Source organism: Loxodonta africana, chromosome 4, assembly GCF_030014295.1.
Source record: "Loxodonta africana isolate mLoxAfr1 chromosome 4, mLoxAfr1.hap2, whole genome shotgun sequence".
Lineage (NCBI taxonomy): Eukaryota > Metazoa > Chordata > Mammalia > Proboscidea > Elephantidae > Loxodonta > Loxodonta africana.
Window position 1 is genome coordinate 43,222,336 of NC_087345.1, and position 23,318 is coordinate 43,245,653.

The 23,318-nt window shown below is 39.0% G+C and overlaps 1 long non-coding RNA gene across 50 annotated transcripts in view; it reads right to left on the reverse strand.

Annotated features, from left to right (window-relative positions):
* The window catches only part of LOC111753149 (uncharacterized), a 416,755-nt gene that overhangs the window by 356,527 nt on the left and 36,910 nt on the right, over positions 1-23,318 (reverse strand). For 4 of the 50 annotated variants that reach the window (XR_010321773.1, XR_010321774.1, XR_010321766.1 and 1 more), the window contains one exon: positions 3,006-3,097. The exons of 38 other annotated variants lie outside the window; for them this stretch is intronic. This is a non-coding gene — a long non-coding RNA (uncharacterized LOC111753149). Of the gene's footprint in view, positions 1-3,005; positions 3,098-5,228; positions 5,271-8,705; positions 8,830-13,336; positions 13,557-23,318 lie in introns of all 50 variants that reach the window. 8 more of the 50 variants (XR_010321769.1, XR_010321762.1, XR_010321764.1 and 5 more) reach the window with 5 other exon arrangements.

Genomic DNA, 23,318 nt, shown 5'->3' on the forward strand with positions numbered 1-23,318 from the left:
CCTTGATTTACTGATCTCCTTGTATCAACTTTGACTTCAGACTTGACATCTCTCACTGTAGCAAAATGGCAGCAGCAGTATCAGGCCTAAAATCTGCATCTCACATCATCCAAGAGAAAATGTCTCTCCAGACAAATTCTGAGGAAGAATAAGGATTCTTCTTTCCTAGAAGTCTCTAGAAAATATCTCTTGGTTTTTCCCTGGCCTGCGTTGGTTCATGGCACCTAATCATTGTGGTCAAGAGAGTGAGCTGGGCTTCAGTCAATCAGGGCCCACCCCTGGAGTGAGGGACAGAGTTGGTTTCCTCAAATGGAAAACTGAGGTACTGTTGCTGTGGGGAAGTGCAATGAATGTCAAGCAACCTAAAATGGCAAATGACTACGACAGGAGGGGGAGGGCAGATTTTATTTTTAACTGATAATTAAAACAATGTCTTAGATGTTTTCCTTTAAATTAGAACCACTTTAGAGGCTCAAAAAACAAACAAACAAAACTCATTGCAATCGAGTTGATTCTGACTCATAACAACCCTATGGGACAGAGTAGAACTGCTCCATAGGGTTTCCAAGGAGCAGCTGGTGGATTCAAAGTGCCAACATTTTGGTTAGCAGCCAAGCTCTTAACCACTACACCTTGAAGGATCCAAGCACATATTAAATGAACATTCATGGCAGACATTGGAGATCAGATGATGTTTTCATTACTTTGATCATTTAGTCCATTTATTGTCCAGTAAAATACCACTAGTTGAATGTTTTACTTGTTCTTCAGGTTTTAATGATTTTTATCCTTAGTTATAACTTGTATAACTTATACCCGTAAAATACTCTGAATTAAAGACATAAAGACAAACATATTAACACATGTTGTCCATGTTCACAAGCCCTTCTCACCTATAGCTAAGTGGTAAGTACTTGACCCAGAAGAGGACAACCCATTCTCTCTCCTGGAAATTTCAGTCTTGACCTGGATGGCCAAGGGCAGGAATAAAAAGGACTAGAGCTGACACATCTCGATGGCGATATGTTAATAAGATATTAATATATTAAAGAAATATATTAATTAGCTATGGCTCACAAGATCCTAAGGGTTGCCCAGGATCTTCCTGTCTCTCAAACCTGGTTCTTGAGCTTGCTTTGATGTTGTGAGTTACGCCATAGACTTCCAATCAGTCCCTTTTTTGCTTGAGTTTCCCAGAATAGTTTTTCATTGTTTGCAACCAACAATCATGATAAGAAACATAAAAATAATAATCTGAAAGTTTTCTTCAAGGTGATCAACACTGAATCCATAAATTTTGTGTATCTGATGGAAGTATTTAATGTACCTCTAGTACTTTAAAAACCAGTGGTGAAAGGGAAAACATAATAGCATTTGATCCAATTTAGCTTATAATTTATTAGGAATAAAGACTTTCCAAACCCACAATGTGTTATTTGTGGATAAGTGCTTGAACTTAGCAGCTTGAAGCCTTCTCCTTTATCTTACCATTTAGAAACAAAAGACAAAAATTACAAAAATAAGCTAGCTTTTTTTAGTAAAAGCAAAATGTAAGAATTTTAATATTATTTCAAAAGCAGTATTTTTGTCAATGTTTGATCCATAACATGCAGTTAAATTTTAGTATATGTTTTAACATCTATTCAATTCCATATGAAACATGATAAAATATTATTTCAATTGATTCTTCAACAAATCATGCTTTTCCTCACACAATAAACTTCAGGAAAATTAAATATTTTATGAATCCAAAAGGTATAAATATATAGTGACTATTGTACAAAAGTATATAAAAATAATATTGAGAAAAGGAATAATAATATTATAATAATATTAAGAAAAGGAATAAATATTTATACAATAATCTTTTATAACCTACTAGTGATCAGAAATTTTTGCCTGCCTTTAAAATCACTTCCTTATCATACACCACATAAAAAATAATATTTTTAATTTTTAAGGAACTTTGAGGGATTATATGTTTCCTTGAAAGGTGTTTGAGTCAAAAAAGCTGGGGAACACTGATATAAGCCAGCTTCTTACTTGACAAGAACAAGGAGGTTACACAGATAACCCTGAGAGTTGAGGTATAAGCAGAGTTCCTTAGATTCTTAACTCCCATGAGACATCTCGTTTCCTGCACCAAAAACTCACTTCAGTACTAGTAGAAAGTGAATTATCATCAGCTTTTAGGCAATGGCAGTTGCTATATCCATCCTCGAAGCACAACTTTCTGTATAATTACATACATTATTGCTTATCATGTCTCCAGACGAATCCTTCATTGGGCCTATGTATTTTGAGGCTATAATACAGACCAGTCACTTAGGACCCATAGCCCGTAATTGAATTAGACATCCCCAGTGTTAAATGATATTGTTAACATAGGGTGGCATAGATCTGAGTTTACAGAGTATGAATTCCTAATATTCAAAAGGAGTACAAAACTGACTCCCTGCCACCACTTCTGTGCTAGGAATTTTACTGTCATCCCAAGGCAGAGAGCTAAGAATGGACAGATATCAGCTTTCCAGGTATTCCTTTTGTTTCTGTTGGCCTAACTTTTGAACATCTCCACTATTTCCAGCTGTTTCAGCTGGAATCATATTTATAAACTTCAAATAACTTGTTAGTTGTTGTCGAGGTGGCCCCCAATTCATGGCAAACCCATGCACAACGGAACAAAGAGCTGCCTGGTCTTGTACCATCTTCATGATTGGCTGTGAATCATGCCATTGTGATCCATAGGGTTTTCATTGGTTGACTTTTGGAAGTAGGTTGCCAGACCTTTCTTCCTTGTTCATCTTAGTCTGAAAGCTCTACTGAAGCCTGTTTAGCATCATAGCAACACACAAGACTCCACTGATAGATGAGTGGTAGGTGCACCTGAAGTGTATTGGGTAGTTATTGAATCCAGGTTTCCTATATGAAAAGCAAGAATTCTACCAAATCACCAATGCTCCCTTATTAGACAACTTAGGATATTCAAAACAGTGTGAACTTACCTGAGACATAGAAAGTCTATAACAATTATGGATTGAATTGTGTCCTCCAAAAACGTGTTGAAATCATAACTGCTGTACCTATAAATGTGATCCTGTTTGGAAATAAGGATTTTTACATTGTTATGTTAGGCAGTGTGGTTTGTTTATGTTAATGAGGTCATATCATAGCAGAGTGGGTCCTAAACCTAATCCTTTCTGAGCGGTGTTATATAAAAAGGGAAAACTGACATAGAGAGAGACACATGGGGAAGATGCCATATGAAAATGGAGTCAGATGCATCCACAAACCCAGGAATGTGAGATTGCCAGGCCAGCTGCTACCAGAAGGTGGAATAGATTAAAAAAAGGACCTTCCTCTAGAGGCAATGCCCTAAATTCTGACTTCTAGCCTCTTGAACTATGAGAAAATAAATTTCTGTTCTTTGAAGCCACTCACTTGTGGCATTTGTATTACAGCAGCACTAGGATACTAAGACAGTAACAAAGAACAATTCAAAGTCCCTGGACAAGATTACTCCCTTTGTTAAAAGGCCCACCCTGAAGAAGAGGCATGGAATTAGAAAATTGCTTGCGAAAGTTTGAAGTTTGCTTATAACGAGGGCCTTATCTGACTCCCATGGTGTGATGAATGCCATGTGGTTAACAAAATCTCCTAGACAAACAGTCTCCATGTTCTTTTAAGTAGCCCAAGGATCCTAAGATCTATAGCTAGAAACAGACAAATAAATTGGAGAAGATCACCATAGAATCTGCGAGTGTGCCCCACCCAACTGATTGGAATTCTTGATGCCTACTATTTCTAAAATTATGGTCAAAAGACATATTTTTCTTAGACACTCTACACTTGGGCCTAGAATCCAAGTGAGTTTCCGCAGCCCCTCACCTGCCCTGAACTTTGGGATGCAGGCCTAGTTCTCAACTCTACCTCCTCCAGCTCTGATCAATGCTGCCTTTCATTTAAATTCCAGAGAACAACCACCATAGCTTTTACACAATCCATGACACCTTGCCAACATTCCCCTTCTGTGGTCTATCAATGTTTTACCTGACAGTTAGGTCCTCACAGCATCCCACAAACACCCACTTAACTGATGATATCCCTGAACTCTGGTATTAATACCACTATGTTTCCACATGCAAAGTTCTTACAGACATGCCAATCACACATTTCGTTCTGCTTCAGTGCAAGCATGAATTCAAAATCTTTGAGAGTTTGCCTTAATCTAGGGAAGTACCTGATTCCATTGTATAGTAAACACCACGTGTTAAGTAAATCTAAGATTTTTCTTGCTAAATGATCTCTGTGTTCCTTTGTTTCTCAAGAACCCCGAAGAACCGTGGCCACTAAAAAGAAATGGAAATGCACCCTGGTCATCATAATATCAGTCATCCTAAGGGTATTCATTCTCTGATAACCATACCTTGGTGACTTACACATGAATATTATGTATAAATTGGATCCACCTTAATCAGGGAATGCTTGCGCTTCCTTTTTCAACTCTAAAACTCAGCTCTCCAATCTTAGAAATCAGGTTTTTTTGTCAGAAAAAATAATAAGATACACTAAGACTCTTCATAAATATTATGGCGTATCTGATAGGCTGCATGGAGCATATCCTGTTGAACAGTCAATTCTAAATCATAGTGACCCTGTAGGACACGGTAGAACTGCCCCAGAGGTTTCAAAGGCTATAATCTTTACAGAAGCAGACTGCCACATCTTTCTCCCCCAGAGCAGCTGGTGGGTTCAAACCACGACCTTTCGGTTAGCAACGGAGTGCTTAACTACTACACCGCCAGGGCTCCGTGCATGAAGCATAGGTAATATAAATGCAGATATGAAACTATATTTATGGAAAAGAAAGGAGGAAGTTTTCACAGAGCAAAAACTCACTAGGATACAGGAAACGAGACTCATAATATGCCTCAAAGGTAACATCTATGTGTTAGCTGAATATGTGAAATTATAAAATAAATACTTGAGACAACTCTTGATTTCAGACTTCTATCTGCCCAGTTTTCATTTCTTTTTTTCTGTAATATAGGATTAGATAATACCTTATGGATTTCAATCATTCCACATCTGTTCGTGTTTCCCTTTCCTTGACTCTACAGGTATCAGAAAAGCTTTGCCTTTCTAATCACTAAATGGAAACTTAAAAAGATAATAATAAATGCAGAAATAGAAGTGGTATGACGTTAAGTATGTACGCATATACTCACAGCCTTTCAGAGGGTCCCAAGATGTTTCTTTCATCTAAAAAACTATTAAAATAATAATCCTAATGAAAATCCTAACAATGAGATTTTAAGTTACAGTAAACCTCTGCACAATATGAACTGTAATTTTTATCCAAATATTTTAAGACAGTTAATTTATGCATTTTCTGTAACGTGTACTCTATAATCAACGTGATTTCCAAAGAACATGAAATTATTTACTCATTGTAGATTTTAAAAAGAGAAAAACAATATATACCTGTATATAACTACTGGTACATTGCTCTGAATCCCCTATGGGTCCAGCCCATGACAGCGCTAAGCTGGCTGCCTGATCAAAGGTCTATCTCTCTCAGACAGCCAGTGGAGAGGACACTGGACCAGGAGCCAGAAGATCAGATATCAGCTCTGCACTGTCCCTGGGAAAATCTCTTAGCCTTTCTAACTCTCAGTTTTTTCATCTGTAAAATAGGATAAAAAACATCTTCCAGCCTGCCTTGCTGGATTATCGGGGGAATCAGAGGAAACAGAGCATGTGAAAGCCTTTCGTAAACGCAAGGCATTACCATATTCTCCTGCTTTAAAACCACATTTTCAGAAACTATGGCAATTAGTTATGGCAGCTCACATATGCCCCAAAGCTAAATTTGACACCAACTCACCAAATTCAAAGGCCCAAACCATGTGTCTTGTCCTTAGGCCGGAACATTAGTGAGTCAGTTGGTGCCTCTGGATGGTGTCAGCAGCATGCTAATGATACTCAGCTTTAACCCTGGACCGGTTTTCCTCTGACCTCAATATCACACACAGTGTTTCCACTATTACATGCTAAAAGCCTGGGAGGCTGGTTGACAAGAAAAATGAGGCAGGGTGCAAACACCTGGAGCTCATCTATTTTAGTCAGTTTAGGTCACTGTTAGCAGTCAGGAGAGATTTTCAGCCACTCTGTTTATTTAAATTGATTTCATCCTTAAGGTAAACTATAACCATACTTTAGGTGCAACCTAAGTAGAGTTGCGATGTAGTCTCTCAATTCAGTTATCAAAAGGACCCACCCACTGAGTACCTAGTCAGTGAATGAATATATTCTCTTTGTCATCTAGTTATTCAATCTGGGCAGCAGTTGTTTTTCAGAAGGCCCATAGCATCATCTTTTGCCTGTCCCAACTTTGGTGGATAAAGAGGTACAGTTCTCCAAGCCCGTGTCTGATAGAGAGGAACCTGCTTGAATATCGGCATCATGACAGCATTTTCGTTGCCAGTGGTTAAAATTTCAGCTTTCAGTTTTCAGTTATCAAAACAGCAAGAAAGGTATCTATACATGAACTTATTTTTCCCTGCTCCTGCCGCTTCTCAGCCACATTATATCTGGAAGCTAAGATACGGGCAAAGGACTTTTGGTGTTTCCATTAGCAGATTGGCCTGCACTGCTAGATAAAAACGTCTGGGGATGTCCAAATCTCTTTTACCACCAGGCTCCTTTTATTTTTCCACTTGCCTTCTATATTGTATAACACTAACAAAAACTAACTAACCCAACAAAGTTAAATAGCATAGATTCCCAGGTCAAGGGCTAGCTATAAACTAGATCAACTCTCCAAGAAGTCAAGCAGTAGAGAAGCAAAAATTTTGATAAAAACCAAGGAGCAAAGGTATAAAATCCTACAATTTAATTAGTTCTACCTTTTTCAGGCTCCTGATATTTGTATAGTTATCCTGTGCCTCATTACCATGAGTTTAGTTAAAATAAAACAATTAATGAAATATTAGACTACCCTCTCAGCAATTTAAAAAACTCATCTGCAGAATTATTACATCATTTTGTCAGAGACATGTAAGCAATAGGATAATATTATTAGCAAATCGGATGCCTAGTGAAGCTGCGAAAGTCCAAGTACCTTTCTAATCTATAAATTAAAAAAACTTGAATTAATCTTTTCTAGGGTCCCTTAAGCTCTAATAAACTATGCTTCTACTTCAAATGGCAAAGGGTTGCAGATAGCTCTTAAATTAACTGGGGTAAATTTAGTATACCTAATATAATGTCACAGATAATACCAAAACCTTATTTTATCCATTTATTTCAGGCTCTTTTCCTAAATGCTTTCTCTTGTTCTTCCTTATTCATTGGTAATTGCACTGATAAGCAAAGAAGAGTAAAAAGGATGGCGTAGACAAACGAATAGCAAATGAACAATATAGCTAAGCTCTCGACATTAAAGCACGGTCTGTAATCGGGAATCCACACAAATTGCTTATGAAATCTATTGAAAATTCTTCCCATATCTGTCTTTGCTGTAAGTGGGTTGGGCCTTAAAACATTCTAAGTGAGATCCTGGATGTTGCTTGCTTCTAGCTAACTTAACATCTTTGACTAAATAGTTTTGATGGTCCCTCTAAGTTACAGAAGACAGGGAATGCGGTCAGTGACAATTCTGCTCCAGCACATCGTGCTACTAGTTGGCCTCAATCCTGACCTAGAAGGAACAACTTCAAGGCTGGAAATTAGTTTAGAGTCTATTCCAGGTCAGTCCTCGGCAACTTTGCTGAGGGGACCTATTAATGCCAGCCTCAACAGAAATAAACACAAGCGCATTAGGAACTGGACTAAGACCATCAGTCATCTCGTATTAGACAAATAACAAATGCTTTCAAATCATGAACCTACCAACTGAAAACAGATAAAAATACCAATTCCAGAATGAGATAGTATGTAATATACCATCTAAAATTAGAGTTCAAAGGTGAGAGCGTTAACACACCGTACCAGAAAATTCCAAATATAATCATCTCATACTGCAAGCTAAACCAAAAATGCTTCCAGGTAATATACTGTTATTTAGGACATTTAGCTATGAACTACCCTTTGTACCTAGCACAATTTAAGGTACTACCAAAGATGTGTTTCTGGGTTCTGTGAGAATTGCATTATCCTAAAAACAACGGAAGACTGAAAATATTAAAACCTGACTACACACATTAGTAGTCTCTTGGCTCAATTTTTGAAACATTTTTCAAATATCTCTATAGGTGAAGAGATCGATAGAGTCATCAAGTAGGTACAGGATTTTCTTGACAGTAAGACCTAGTAGAATGGAGCTCATCTATACTTATGTTTCAATATCTAAAACAACAGCAAATTTGAATTAGCAAGCTCTAAAAACAATATAATTTTATTATTATTATATGATCATATTGAAATCATGCCCTGGGTGGTTTATGTATGAATATTCTAGACATATCTTTGTATCCATAGTAGAACTGGGTTAGAAGACCACTTTTCTGGGGTCTGTCTTAATATTGAAAGGGCCAGGCCCAGACAAAAAGTGCATCTCATGTGACTTGCAGGCAGGGAGACTCATGTTTTCACTTGGGCAAGTGTTGCTTCTGCTACAAGGCATGCTGATACTTCAACAGATTGAGTAAGTGAGGAGGGGAAAGGGCCAGGACTGGGCAGGGACAAAGCTGGGAGAAACTGACCTAGCTATAGGACTGGTGCCCAAGGTGGTAGTCCACAGTCGAATAACCAGTCTGAATGGGCACAACAATCCTCTTGCTGTTTGCAGCGGTCATCAGTATTTGAGATCCACCGAGCAGGTAAAACCTGGCAAAATGAGGTGATCCATCAAGATAAATGGGACTGTCACCCTAGACCTACATCAGGGTCCCAGAAAAAGCATGTGGTACACTCAGGTTAGGATAATAAAAGGTTTGGTAAAGGAACTATTTCTAAAGGTAGAACTAGACCACAAAGGAGAATGTAATACCTAGGAGCTAGTAACAGCCGGGAGAACCTGGGTGGTACAAAAGGTGGTAAAAATATGCTGGGCTGTGGGCTGAAAGGTTGGAGGTTGATGTCTACCCAGAGGCACCTCAGAAGAAAGGCCTGGTGATCTACTTCCATAAAAACAACCATTGAAAACCCTATGAAGCACAGTTTTACTCTGACCCACACACATGGGGTCACCATGAGTTGGAATTGACAGCAACCGATTTTTTAAAAATAAGTACACTGTAACCATTGTTAGTATAGAAAGGGCGAGGAGAGGGAAAAGTCCCTGGCACCTGGAAGTAGAGAACCACCTGGAGAGGAGCTCTGACCTGCAGTGGAAGGAGGCAGGCAGCTTAAGGTAATGCAAAAGGGATAGAGCTGATGGTACAAATGCTCCTAGCTCTAGTCACTCCCTGGGATCTCCTGCCAGAGCGCACCACTGGCCAAACTCAGCTGGGGGCCATAGGTAAGTGTTGATTAGTCCATGTAGGTCAGTAGAGAAGTGGGAGGGAGAAGCAGATGGAAAGGGATTCTGAAAGGACAAACAGAAGAAAGACAGTACACCCAGGAGACCATTCTATTCCAAGCATAATTCCAGAAAATAAGCGGGGGTCTGAGGATGACAGTCCAGCATACTGGGGGAAGGGACCAGCAGAGTTAAACAGGATATTAGAACCCAAGTTGAACAAAACTGGGTCAGAAAAGAGAACTCCACCCCCACAGGAAATCAGAATGCTAAGCAGAAACCAAGGCAGAAGTCTGCTGTCACAAGTTATGCCAGCCATGTGGGGGAGTAAGGGAAAGTCCCCAGGCATGCTGGAAGACTGGCTGCAGAGCAGAACAGCTCATCCCAGACCCAGTTCACTGATGCCTTTGGCATGGAATGTACTTTCTTCCTGGATCAGGATTAACATAAGAACTGGGCAGGACTGAGATGGTATTGAAGACCAGCAGTATTTGCAACTGAGAGAAAATGGGACAGGCGGAAAGCTAACTATGTAATAGATGTATCGGAAAGAGCCTGGCAGGAAATGGATGGCACATTCCAACTGGAAAATGTGAGGAGAGTTTAATAAAGGGACTATTTACAAAGGTCTAGGAAGAATATAGGGGAAACGAAAGGGATGAATGCCACACCCAAAGGCTTAAAGCAGTAAGGGAAGGGGGCAGTTAGAAACCCCAGAGCTATAGCCTAATAGGTGCCCTATCCTTCAACTGAGGGACCTAGGCAGTCCTAGGCAGCTCCTTGGGGAGGAAACCGAGGGGATACATAGCTGGACCTCACTCCTTCCCTCTCTCAGATCTCCTGCAGGACTTTCCAACAGCCAAACCCAACCAGAAACCACAGAACAAGGTTGACATAGCCCACATGGGTCAATTGTGTAGGCCACAAAGCAAGTTGGAGGAGGGTGGAAATGGGATCTGGCTGGGCAAACAGAAGATACACAGCATCACGTAATCCTGGTGAGAAATGACGAGGACCTCCCCTCAAGATACTTATTAATTACAAAGGCGAAAATAGTATTTTATGGTAAAGAAACAGCAGACGCCACCCTTACTAAGTGATCAAAGTTCACATCACCAGTTATAGAGCACCAGTGGCCCCGCATGATGCGCTGAGAAAAACACATCACATTCCGGTCTTCCTACCAAAAATGCATACCTGAAACTAATCATGAAGAAGCATCAGACAAACCCAAATTGTGGAACAGTATGCAAAATAATTGACCTGGATACTTCAAAAATGTCAATGTCATGAAAAACAAAGAAAGACTGAGGAATTGTTCCAAGTGAAAGGAGACTCAAGGGACATGACAAGGACATGTTCCAAGGACATTATGGGACAAATAGGTGAAACCTGAAAGAGGTCTGTAAATTAGATAACAGTACTTGTGAACTTCCTGATGTTGGTTATTATGCTATTGTTATGTAATAAAAAGCACTTGGTTTTAGAAAATGCACAACAAAGTATTTGAAGGTAAGGGGGCATCAGGTCAGGAAAAAACAAATGTCATAAAACATTAACATTTGGAGATTTAGGTAAAGGGCATATGGGAGTTATGTCACTATTTTCGCAACTTTTCTGTAAGTCTGAAATATGTCAAAACAAAAATGAGGACAGCATCACTGGAGCAATAGGACTGAGGCTAGGGAGAAAGGAATATGTGGGAGGTAAAATGGACAACCACTGGTCTGTCAGTTTGTCCTATTGTGGTGGCTCATGTGTTGCCACAATTCTGGAAGCTATGCTACCAGTATTTCAAATACCAGCAGGGTTACTCATGGTGGACAGGTTTCAGCTGAGCTTTTAGACTAAGACAGACTAGGAATAAAGGGCTGGAAATCTACTTCTACAAACTAGCAAATGAAAACCTGTCCTAGACTTCACAGAATACTGCCCTAGACTTCGGCTCACTTACTTTGGCCATGTCATCAGGAGGGACCAAATGTTGGACAAATACATCATGTTTTGTAAAGTGAAGGGCCAGTGAAGGTAAGGGAAACCTTCAATGAGATGAGCTGACACAAGGACCACAACAGACTCAAACATACCAACAATCTTATAGACAGTGCAGGACGAGATAATGCTTCATTCTGTTTCACATGGGGTCACCGTGAATCAGGACCAACTCGATGGCAACTGACAACAGCAGGATGGACAAGATTTAAGTGATGAATTATACATGAGGTGTCTACAGTGACCGTATGACTTATGACTTGGGTCACCACATAGTAGAGGTGTCATCATTTCAGTCAATCTCAGAATGAATGCTAAGTGGTTTTATTAATTTTTTATTAAAAACATTAAAATTTTTTTTTTCTTTGGAGCCCTGGCAGAGCGATTAAGCTCTTAGCTGCTAACCAAAAGGTCAGCAGTTCTAATCCACAAGCTGCTCCTTGGAAACCCTGTGGGAGCAGTTCTACTCTGTCTTATAGGGTTACTATGAATCCGAATCGACTCTATGATAATGAGGCTTTTTTTTCCCCCTAAATAATTTTTTACATGTACCCTGGCTGGAGAGTCCAAATACATATAGGTCTCTCTATAACTTATTTATTATATTTTTATTGCATTGACGTTGGAGTGACACAGTCATTAAATATTAACAGATCCAAAAGAGAATCCTAAATTTCTACCTCATCAATAGTAATAAGAGCTTAATTATTTCTCCTAAGAAAAGCAGGCAATTGTAGACTGACACAGCATGGGGAGAAAGAACACCTCTGGCAAGTCAGTCCCTCTTCTCCAGTCTTCCCCAGGGTGCAGAGTTAGTTAGAGATCTTTCAAAGCAGCAGAACATTTAGGATCCAAAAGTAACTGAGATGTCTGACAGAGTGATTATCTGGAAATGATGGAGAAGTAAGCCGTGAAAGACAACATTCCAAATTTGCCTACCCTCTTGTAAAACTCTTTTTTCAGCCACAGAGTTGAAGAAAGAAATATATGTTTTATAGACGTCTGTCCATCGCTAATGGTCATTGATATAAGAAATTAGCACTGTTCTCCTGGTCTTCCCATTTGCCTTATTCCAGGGTGCAAAGCCCAGTTGTTTAAGGCCTGATCTATTCAACACACACGTAGTGAACACTTTGCTACAGCAGCAACCTTGTAATCAGTATCAGATTTATGGGTAAGTCAGTCACCATGAGTCAGAATCAACTCGATGACAACTAATAACAACATAACCCACACTTAGCAGCCAAGAGTGACTTCAAGGGTGTGAGATAGCATGTCTGCTGTATTTCTTATAATAGTGTGGGTTTTGTGGAACTAATTATGAATTTGGATTTAAATGTTTAATGAGTATGAGTAATAATACAGATGACACAGCCCAGCTTGCTGAAAGTGAAGACGGCTTGAAGCATTTACTGATGAAGATCAAATATTACAGCCTCAGCATAGATTACACATTCAACATGAAGAAAACAAAAATCCTCACAAGTGGACCAATACAACTGAAGTTGTCAAGGATTTCATTTTACTTCGATCCACAACCAGCACCCATGGAAGCAGCAGTCAAGAAATCAAAAGACGCATTGCATTGGTCAAATCAGCTATAAATGGCCTCTTTAAAGTATTGAAAAGCAAAGATGTCACCTTGAAAACTAAGGTGCCCTTGACCCAACCCGTGGTGTTTTCAATCACCTCATATGCAGACGAAAGCTGGACAATGAATAAGGAAGACTGAAGAAGAATTGACACCTTTGAATTGTGGTGTTAGCGAAGATTATTGAATATACACCATGGACTGCCAAAAGAATGAACAAATCTGTCTTGGAAGAAGTACAACCAGAATGTTCCTTAGAAGCAAGGATGGCAAAACTACATCTCACATACCTTGGACATGATATCAAGAGGGATCAGTCCCTAGAGAAGGACATCGTGCTTGGTAGAGGGTCAGCAAAAACGAGGGAGGCCTTCAGCAAGATGGATTGACACAGTGGCTGCAACAATAGGCTCAAGGCATAGCAACAATTGTGAGGATGGTGCAGGACCAGGCAGTGTTTCGTTCTGTTGTACATAGGGTCACTATGAGTTGGAACCAACTTGACGGCACCTAACAACAACATAACATATCATCCATTAACATGCTTGGCCGCTAACCAAAAGATTGATGTTTTGAGTCCCCCCAGAGGCACCTCTGAAGAAAGGCCTGGCAATCTACTTCAAATCAAATCAGTCACTGAAAACCTCATGGAGCACAGTTCTACACACAGGGTCACCATGAGTAGAAATCGACACAACAGCAAACTAGTTATTTTTATGCATATCCTAATCTTTTTTATTACTCACAGCTTTAGTGAGATGTTGGTTCTAACTAGAATACCTAAATATTTGTTGATTCTTATTGAACAATTAGCAATTAGTATCAGGGGAACCTAGGTGCACCTCCACTTACTGGGCTGAGAAGGGATGGGTATTGAGTCGAAATCAGCAATCGGGTACTAAATCATGTTGTTTTGAGAGGCTCCAAAAAGACAACTTTACCCATAAATTCTACTGCAGTGTTAACATCAGAGCTCTCTTGTGTTGAAATAACCATACGTACTAAGGTCTCCAATAAGATGCAAAAAATCTCAGGTATGATAAAACTTTATATCAGCCTATGGTACTAAAGGATAAATCGGTTTATTAGATATTGTGAAGGACGAGGGCAGCATAAGTATTTTGGTGCCTGAGAGTGATAAGTTGTGAAATGAAGAAAAGGGCACAGAACAGGGAAGTGTAAGTTCGGAAAAAAAAATCTGCCTACTTCACAGCTTTAGTTAGGGCCAGCCCTGGAACTAAAGTCATGAGTGCATGGGTGTGTTTTCATTAAACTTGTAAAGTCAAGAAATGCTCTTCCAAGTCCACAGCCTACATCCCCAAACTCAGACAAACACATTCTACTGGAAAAAAAAAAAAAAAGTTGAGGAACAAGAGTGCAGATACTCAAAATAACTACTGGAAATTTCAGAGCACATGCCCCACTGACATCATCTATTCAATGTGGGAAAGTACATTCAAATCATTAAGTAATCCAGGATATTTGCTACCTTCCCTGTTTGCTTACCTTCCTGTGACCTGCCATGCCTAGCTTTCTCTCTCAGCCAAAAACTAAATTTGTTCTGAATCCATGACAGAACGTCACTGAAGTTGAGCAGCTGCTTAGAAGAGTATCTCCAAGAATGGAGCTGAACATCTTCAACTAATTTTCCAAGAACATTTTCTTCCATGGAGATACGTTTGGAATTTCAGGGCTCAACGCTTTATACCTTTAGCCTTATTTTCAAACTGAGCACTCTTCTTTAACTTCTCTCATCACACAGAATGTGCACACCTCGCCAACAATGCACAGGGGCCCATGTCTGATCACGGACCAGAGTTCCACAGAAGAGATCTTCCAAGCCAAGATGTGAGGGTAAACTGTGCATACTTGCATGAACTTCACTCTGGATAACAGCTTATATTTAGTCACTTCAAGTGTTGCTTCTCTTTTCTCTTGATAATGTCTATTTTATTTTTTGCTGTTATGGTCAGAAAAGAGCAAAGAAAACAAACTTACAATTGTCTCAGTATTTTGTCACGGGTACTACATTTCTAAACTTCTCTTGCTATGACTCTTTTCCTGAAGGCTGATAAACCAAATAAATTGTATAAAATCTAATAAGGTCCAATTTCTTGTCAGGTTCCACATATGCAAAGTGGAATAAAGCTTTCTATCACATAAGATCATGGTGCAGTTGAAATTATACAACATATGTTGAGTACCTTGCACAAAACAGAATCTCAGTAAATGGTAGTGCAATGGATTAGCTCATGTTCTCATCTGCTAGCTGAAAGGTTGGAGGTTTGAGTCCATCCTGAGGTAACTTGGAAGAAAGGCGTGGTGATCTACTTCCAAAAAAAACAGTCATTAAAAATCCCATAAGCGTCATTCCACTCGGTCACACATGGGTCGTCATGAGTTGAAATTGACTCAATGGCAACTGGTACTAGTTATTATTTTCTAAGACTGGCATTTAAAAAGTTGACAGTTTGAAAGTAGGACAGAGGGTGAAGATGCTGAGAACATCAGTGATGATATTTAGCGTGTGTATGGTCTTTACACTTTACAGTGCACTTTCATACGCATTATTACACAAGAGCCCTGTGAGGTAGATTGAGCAACGTTATTGTTTTTCTGTTGCTTCTGCAACAAATTACCGCAAGTTTAGTGACGTAAACATCACAAATGTATTATCTTATAGTCCTATAGTTCAGGAATCTAACTCAGGACTCAGTGAGCTAAAAATCAAAGTGTCAGCAGGCTGTATTCCTTTCTAAAGGCTCTAAGGGAAAATCTATTTCCTTGGTCATTCAGTTTGTTGGAAGAATTCATTTTCTTGCAGTTTTGGGACTGAGATGGCTGTTTCCTCACTGGCTGCCTGCTGAGGGTCATCATCACAGCTTCTAGAGCCTGCTGCATTTCTTGGTTCATGGCCCCCTTTCTTCTCCTTCAAAGCCAGCAACATGAAGGCACGTCCCTCTCCGATTTCAAATCTCTCCTGCCTCATCTCTCATAGCATCTCTGTGGTTTCCGCCAGGAATATTCCCTGCTTCGAAGGACTCTTGTAATTAGATTGGACCAATGTGATAATCTCCCATCTCAAGGTCCGCATCCTTGATCACATCTGCAAAGTCCCTTTTAACATGTGACATAACATGTTTACAGGTTCCAGGGATTAGAACATGGACATCTTTGGGGAGCCATTATTTTGCCTTCCACAGTTATCATTATCCACATTTTACCGGTAGAATGAAGTTCAAAAAGCATAAGAGACTTGGCAGAGGACACACAGTAAATAGCAAAGAATGGACTCATATCCCAAACTTGTTTTATTCCAAACCCAAGGCAGTGTTCTTCTAACAGACGATCTTTTTTCTGAAAGGCAAACTAGCATTTACTCTCTTGCTTTCTCCCCCTTCCCCACCCACATGTAAACCTACACTTCCATTAGATATATTTAAAGCTGACATTCTTGAGTAATTAATGCATTGTCACAAAGCTACCACAGAGAAGCCCAAGTTTTGTTGCATTTCTACTGATTCTGTTGTAATTTCTTCCAAGGCTTACCAGTTTACCATGTTAAAAGCATTATTTGCCAGCAATTGGATATTTTCAGCTAGAATTGTACAGCAAAAAAAAAAAAAAAAAAATCTATTTCTTGATGGATTGAGTGCTAAATGAAGTCTGTATCATGGTATACATAAAATTATTTCACTAAATATTTTTTTCTCTAAAAAGGTACACTTAGCAATTTGATATCAAGAGGCTTAATATCCATTTGAGACCAGACTAGTCATTTTGTGTTTCCTAGGAAATATAACATATCTAGCTTCCTTTCTTGTCATCAAATTTAGAAGCATAATTTAAATTTATTTTAGCATGATTTCAGTTAACCAGGAAGTATTTATTAAGCCCATTAATAAATACAATATGTCAATTGGCAAGTCAAGGGAATATGTGATTAAATGGTAAAACGTGGGTTCCCAAATATAATGTGAAAACAATCATGTTCCTGAGATATAAGGGCACTGTGTTGGTTTAGAGGTAGGAAAAAAAAAAAAAAAAGAGGTAGAAGGTGCCCATTAAATAAAGGTGGAAACTACATCTAGGTTGGTTGTTTGCAAAGGTCATAGAGGACTCTAGGAGCCTGGTCACAATCAATTCATATTAGAATAATAAAAAAATGAATGTTTTAATCAAAAGGAATCCTAAAATCATCAGTTTATACATTTTGAAATAAATTACATACCTTTATGAATTACAAAATAAAATCCATTCTGGAAAGATGTTTCCCTCCTTTCATAATCTGGCCTGTGACTACTTTCTAGTCTCGTTTCTTGCCAGATCTTTAAAACCACCGAAAGCTCTAGCCATATCAAATACTCACATTTCCCCAAAAACTCACATTTTTTAATATGCTGTTGTCATGATTGCCAACTTCATATCCAAACTTATCTGCCTGTATGAGCTTAAAACCAAAATATTCAACAACCTCTGAAGATTTATTTTCACAAAATATTCACTGTATAATTCTTCATCAGGCAAACTAAAGTATAATTTTTTTTAATAACGTTAATGATTTAGGTTGCTGAAAATTTAGGTTGACTTTTTGGTAGCATGCAAAAGATAATTCTCAAAAAACCAAGAAATAATTTGCTGGTCTAAGAATAAACTAAACATACAATTCTGGGACTAGGAGAAAGTCAGGGATTTTTCCTCCCAGTTACTTTTTTTACTGACAAGGAAAGTGAATCATGCAAAAATTAAGTTGCCTACTCAGGATCATACAAGAACTCAGTGTAGACATCCCATCCAATGCCATTTTCACCATATCACATTTCTTTCTCTCCCAAATGATGAAAGAGCTCAGAATCACAGTGCTCCGAAGTAGCAGTCACTTCTACAATGCCTCCCACATCAGGAATCTGCTCCCACACCAAGCCAACGTTTCCAGGGCCAACTGATGCCCAAATACCTGTACGCTAGGATAGTTCTCTGAGAGTTAAGATGGAGAAGGTCTTGAAAGAGATTCCATCGCTCAGAATAAAAAGGTCTAATAGCACATTTATTTTGATCCTTTATGTTCATAGTCAATTCAGCTACCATATTTGCAGTTTCCAAAATAAGCAAACATTTGATTTGTGTTTATAATTCAAAAGAGCTTGACTGCGATGATGATCAATTGAACTACTAAGTACCCAGCAGCATGCCGCAAAGGAGTGTGGTACAACAGTTAAGCACTTGGCTGCTAACAGAAAAGTCAGAGGTTCGAACCCGCCAGCCCCTCCGTGGGAGAAAAGACCTGCCAATATGTTCCCATAAAGATTACAGCTTAGGAAAAATTATTGGACAGTTCTATTCTGTCCTATAGGGTCACTATGAGTCAGAAGCGACTCAGTGGCAGACAACAACAACTGCACACCCCAGAGAAGAGCAGCATGAAAAGAAAACCTCAGATCAGGGCTTTTGGCCGGCAGTAAAAGGAGTTAAAAATGGCAGTACTCCTACTTTCCCATTCTATTAGTAACTACAGTTACCTTGTTTAGAAAATAAAGAATTCAGCCCCTGCATAAAGATCATATTGTAGATGCATATTTAATATGCAAACATATATGTAGATTGATGTGCTAAAAGTAAGGTCAGTTGACTTGGGCTCTATCTTGAGTCCCCTGGAAAAGAGATGCTGAGGTGAGGATTGGTGTGGTTGCACATGGGAACAACACCTGTGAGAAGACAGGGAAACAGAATTAGGCAAAGGGAGAAACTGAACTTTGATAGAGTTACAACAAAGGGTTCACAAGGTCCCTTAGTGAGTGAGCTCAGGAACTGAGCTGGTCCTTCAGAGTTATCCTTAATTGAGGCAAGAGGGCGGGTCTTTGTATCCCACATCAACCAACCATTGCATGTGGGCTATACTAGGGGAAGGGGTGTAATCTTGCACAAAGAAGTTCACTTTGGCCAAGGGAAATTACAGTATAGGAGCTCATGGAAGCCTGTGCTCCCAACAGCTGGGAAAATGAGGGCTTTGATCCTGAAGAAGGGATCAGGATGGCATGGCACCTGTTTTATATAGTGAGTTCACTCCATCTGGGAAAAGCACCTCCAGGATTCTCATTGGTCATTTTTTCTGGGAAAACTCACCAGAGAAAGGTTAGTGTGAAGAATGACTCCTGCCGCAATGGCTAGTCTTGAGGCCATACATGATGTTCACTGTCTCCCTCCTCTGCTACCCATTGTAGATGTCCTTTATCCACGGCTGGCATCTCTACTGGTCTAGATAGTTTACCTGGTGAGCTAGGCCTGATCTAAGCCCCTAGAGCAATTTCTTCCTCAGGCCATGGCTATGCTTGTCCGGTTACCACTGGGAGCAGCAGTATTCTCAAGTGTGAAACATGCTGCCTCCAGTAGAACCCAAAGAGGTCTACCAGGCAAGCTCTGAGTCCTTTTTTGATAGTAGAAGATACCAGAGTTGAGAATTCAACCTTTCTGAAATTTTACTGGTCTTACAATTAAATCTCTCTCAGATCTTCAACATTTCCTCCCTTTGACTATAAGAAATGAGCACACACAAAATGAAAAAAAAAAAGAGAGCCCCCTTAAATACTGCCAAAGAAATACTCTAACTTCCACAGCTCACCTTAAATAGGTAATATAACAATCCACACTCTTTTTGTCTCTCTCCAGTGCACTGATAGCACTCAGCAAGACCTATCTGATTTCATGGGTTTTATGATGATTACTTCTCCCAAAGTCCCAGTATCCCTTCCTGCTCACCACCAATGAAACCTTTAACAATTGCATCAGCAAAGCATACCAAGTGTCAGCACTCTACTTACTACTAGGGATGAGGTCCTCTATTACCAGCCAGCCACTAAGTAAGCCTGCTCCAAAATCCCATGTTGAAGATTTCTTCCTCAGACTACCCCTGACGCTGAATACCTTAGGTCTGGCTCCCTAGGAAACAGACTCAGGTATAGATTTGTATGCAGGAAGTTTTTGGGAGAATGCTCTCACAACGAATGCCTGTGGCGAAGTAAGGGACCCAGGATTGGGCAAAGAAATTGAACTGTGATGCAGCTGGAATTATGGCTTCAGCTGATCTCTAAGGTAGGATCCCTGAGGTGACTCTTCAGCTGGAATGGCCCTTCAGAGTTGTCCTGAAGTGAGGCAAGATGCTGGCCCTTTAAATTATTTTTGCCGCTGGTATCAATGAGTCGCTGAGGAGGAGACATAGACTTAGGCAAGGCATCTCCTTTTGGGAGAAGATAATACCCAGAGAAAGAGGGTACCTCTTGGAGAGGAGATCAGCTGTTTGTCTCAGGAGCCAACATTCCCAGCCGTTAATGGAAGAAGTGTCTTGACCACAAAAGGTGTGGTGTGGGGAGAGGAGGGGGCTCTGGGCAGTGCACCATAGCCACCACTATAGATTCTAACCCTGGCTTTGCCACTAGAAAGTTATATGAACCTGAGCAATCTATGCAGCCTTCCTAAGCTTTAATTTCCTTACCTGGATGAAAGGGAAGTGAAACTGGTGAGTTTTAACTGATATATTTTTCACTTTGACCTTTTATTTTTCAAGTTATTCTAACTTTCTGTTTTATTTACAAATCTGTGATTTTTAAACAGTGTTTTCAAGATAGGATGAAGGGGAGGGGATTCACACAGGATTTTACCAATGTGAAGGTATTACCAATGCACTGTGTCACTTATAAAAACCTCCAGGGCAGTACTTAGTTTCCATACAATGAGGGTTCTGGCTTTCAATTTGTCACTCTGCATATACAAGATATCTGAGTTTTTTTTGTGCCACTAGCTTTGTCACTATGCTGTGGAATTCATTGCTTTATTTTGTGATTATGAGTTATATCTAGTCATCTTTGAAGACACACTCACACACACACATACATACATACACAGGCACACCAAATTTTACTGATGAATCTAAACAAGACTTCAGAGAACAATCTTATCAACGCCACTGTCATTGAATAAAACCTGTTGCCTTCAAGTCGATTCCAACTCATAGTGACCCCATAGGGCAGAGTGGAACTGCCCCATAGGGTTTTCAAGGAGTGGCTGGTGAATTTGAACTGCCAACCTTTTGGTTAGCAGCCTGAGCTCTTAACCACTGCACCACCAAGACTCCTTCATTAGATGAGACTGCTTTTAAAATATCCCTGAGGTAAAAAGTTTCCAAAGAGCTCTTTAAGAATGTGATATATCTTGTATTTGGTGATCAGCAACCCTCACAGTTAGGAAGTTCTTCCTGATATCTAACCTAAATCTCTCCTACTGCAATTTCAAACCACTTCCTTTTCCATCCTTAATGAATTAGGGAAGGGGCTGGTAATCACTGTCACTTGCCACTTATAATCTTTCACATGCTTACCATTATTAGAATTATTTGTTTATACTTGAATATTGTCTCAGGCCCACATAACTGTTGCCTGATTTTTAACACTTGAGTAACTTTCTTTAGTTTTATTAGTACATTCTCTGGCATCTCTCTGTTTTCCGTAAACTATGAAGACCAAATTTAATGAGTCTTTAAAACGCCACGAAGTCTTGGCTATTTTGGAAGTTTGGCTAGTTACAACCTAAAGTGGGGTGGCTTTCAGATTGCCTTAAACTATCCCTGCATTAAAAATGTATATCAGACTGTTTAACCTCAAGGAAGAGGCAATTTCTCCAGGAGACCTACTTATAAAGTAGGGTAGTGTCTTCCCTTAAGTGGGAAACTAATGTAAACTATTAATGACATGGATCGGATACAAAATGTTCTTAATGCTAACTCTTTCCAAATAATCTTAAAAAAACCAAGACTTATTGTGCCTATTAGGGTTTGGTTTTCAAAGGTAAACGGTTTAAGGATCGTTAGTTCAGTAATCAATACTTGGAAAGTAACTGCTCTCCCGAATGCACTCTTTGTGATATCAGTGGCAGATGTGAATTTCTTGACATTGTTCTTGAATGTGACAATCTGTTACATGTAACATCTTCCGTGATGTTTACAAAATTAGAAGGAAAGATGAATGAAGGTGTTGCACAGATTTCTCTTTTAATAAAGTTAAACAAAATTACCCATACAGAAACAAAACAAAACTCAATTTTTATATTTTGAGGAACACATGGAGGAAATATTAAAAAATTATAATTCACTTTCTACTTGATATGTCAAATATAAAAACTGTTGAAAATATTTGCAGTGGTTTCTATATAAATGCAAATTTTATACTCACATAGAAACCAAGTATACCATATTTTACGCAAATAATGCGCACCTTCTATGTTTGTTTGCCGAGGGTTCCCTCCTCCCTCGAGGTATTTTCATAAACACCACTATGCCAATTTTTCTAATTTGTTGCTGTAAAAGAAATTAGCATAGCACACTTACTAAAATACCTCATGGGGGAGGGAACCATTGGCAAACAAATGTAGAAGATACGGGTTAATTGCATAAAATACAGTATTACGTAAATGATATGTTATAATTTATAAATTATAATTATATATCATTATATTATAATAAATTATATTATAATATGCAAATTTAAATGTTATATATACATGTGTATATATAAATTTGAATAGGTATTCCTAACTTCAATGCATGGGATTTTCCCATCACATGCTATACCTCCTTGTTTAGGCAGTTCAGCTTAGTGATTAAGAGTAGAGATTCTGGAGTTAAGCTGTCTGGTTTCAAAACCCTGGCTCTGCCACTTCTTAGTTTATGACCCACTTAGCACCTCTGTGTTTCAATTTCATGATCTGTAAAATGGACATAAAAATAGTATACAATTCATAAAGTTGGTTTGAAGATTAAATGTGTTAATATACGTAAAGTACTTAGAATAGTGCCTACCATATAATAAATAGTAAATACCATTAAAGTAACTATTATTATTTTATTTTATATTATGTATTTTATTATATATACATAAATTAAACAACAATTGAGGACACCATCACCTTTTATGAACCACTCCTTAATAACTTTATTATCTCCTTCTAAAAGTTGGCTACCAAAAAATGAAGGTCTCATGCACTCTGTAATTCAAGCATCCTGTGTTTTAGGTATACTGATGGTCACTTCTGTCTTTTGAATGCATATTCCTCTGGACCTTTTCCCACTTTAGATTTGCAAGCCCTAAGCTGACCTGTCAGAAGCTGCTGTTGCAAACATTCCACACTGGTCTGCTCTACACACAGGCTTTGAAAGGTACCTGAGTGGTTGTGTAAAATCCCTTTGTTCAAAAATGTCTTATTCATTTCCACCCAGTCATACAT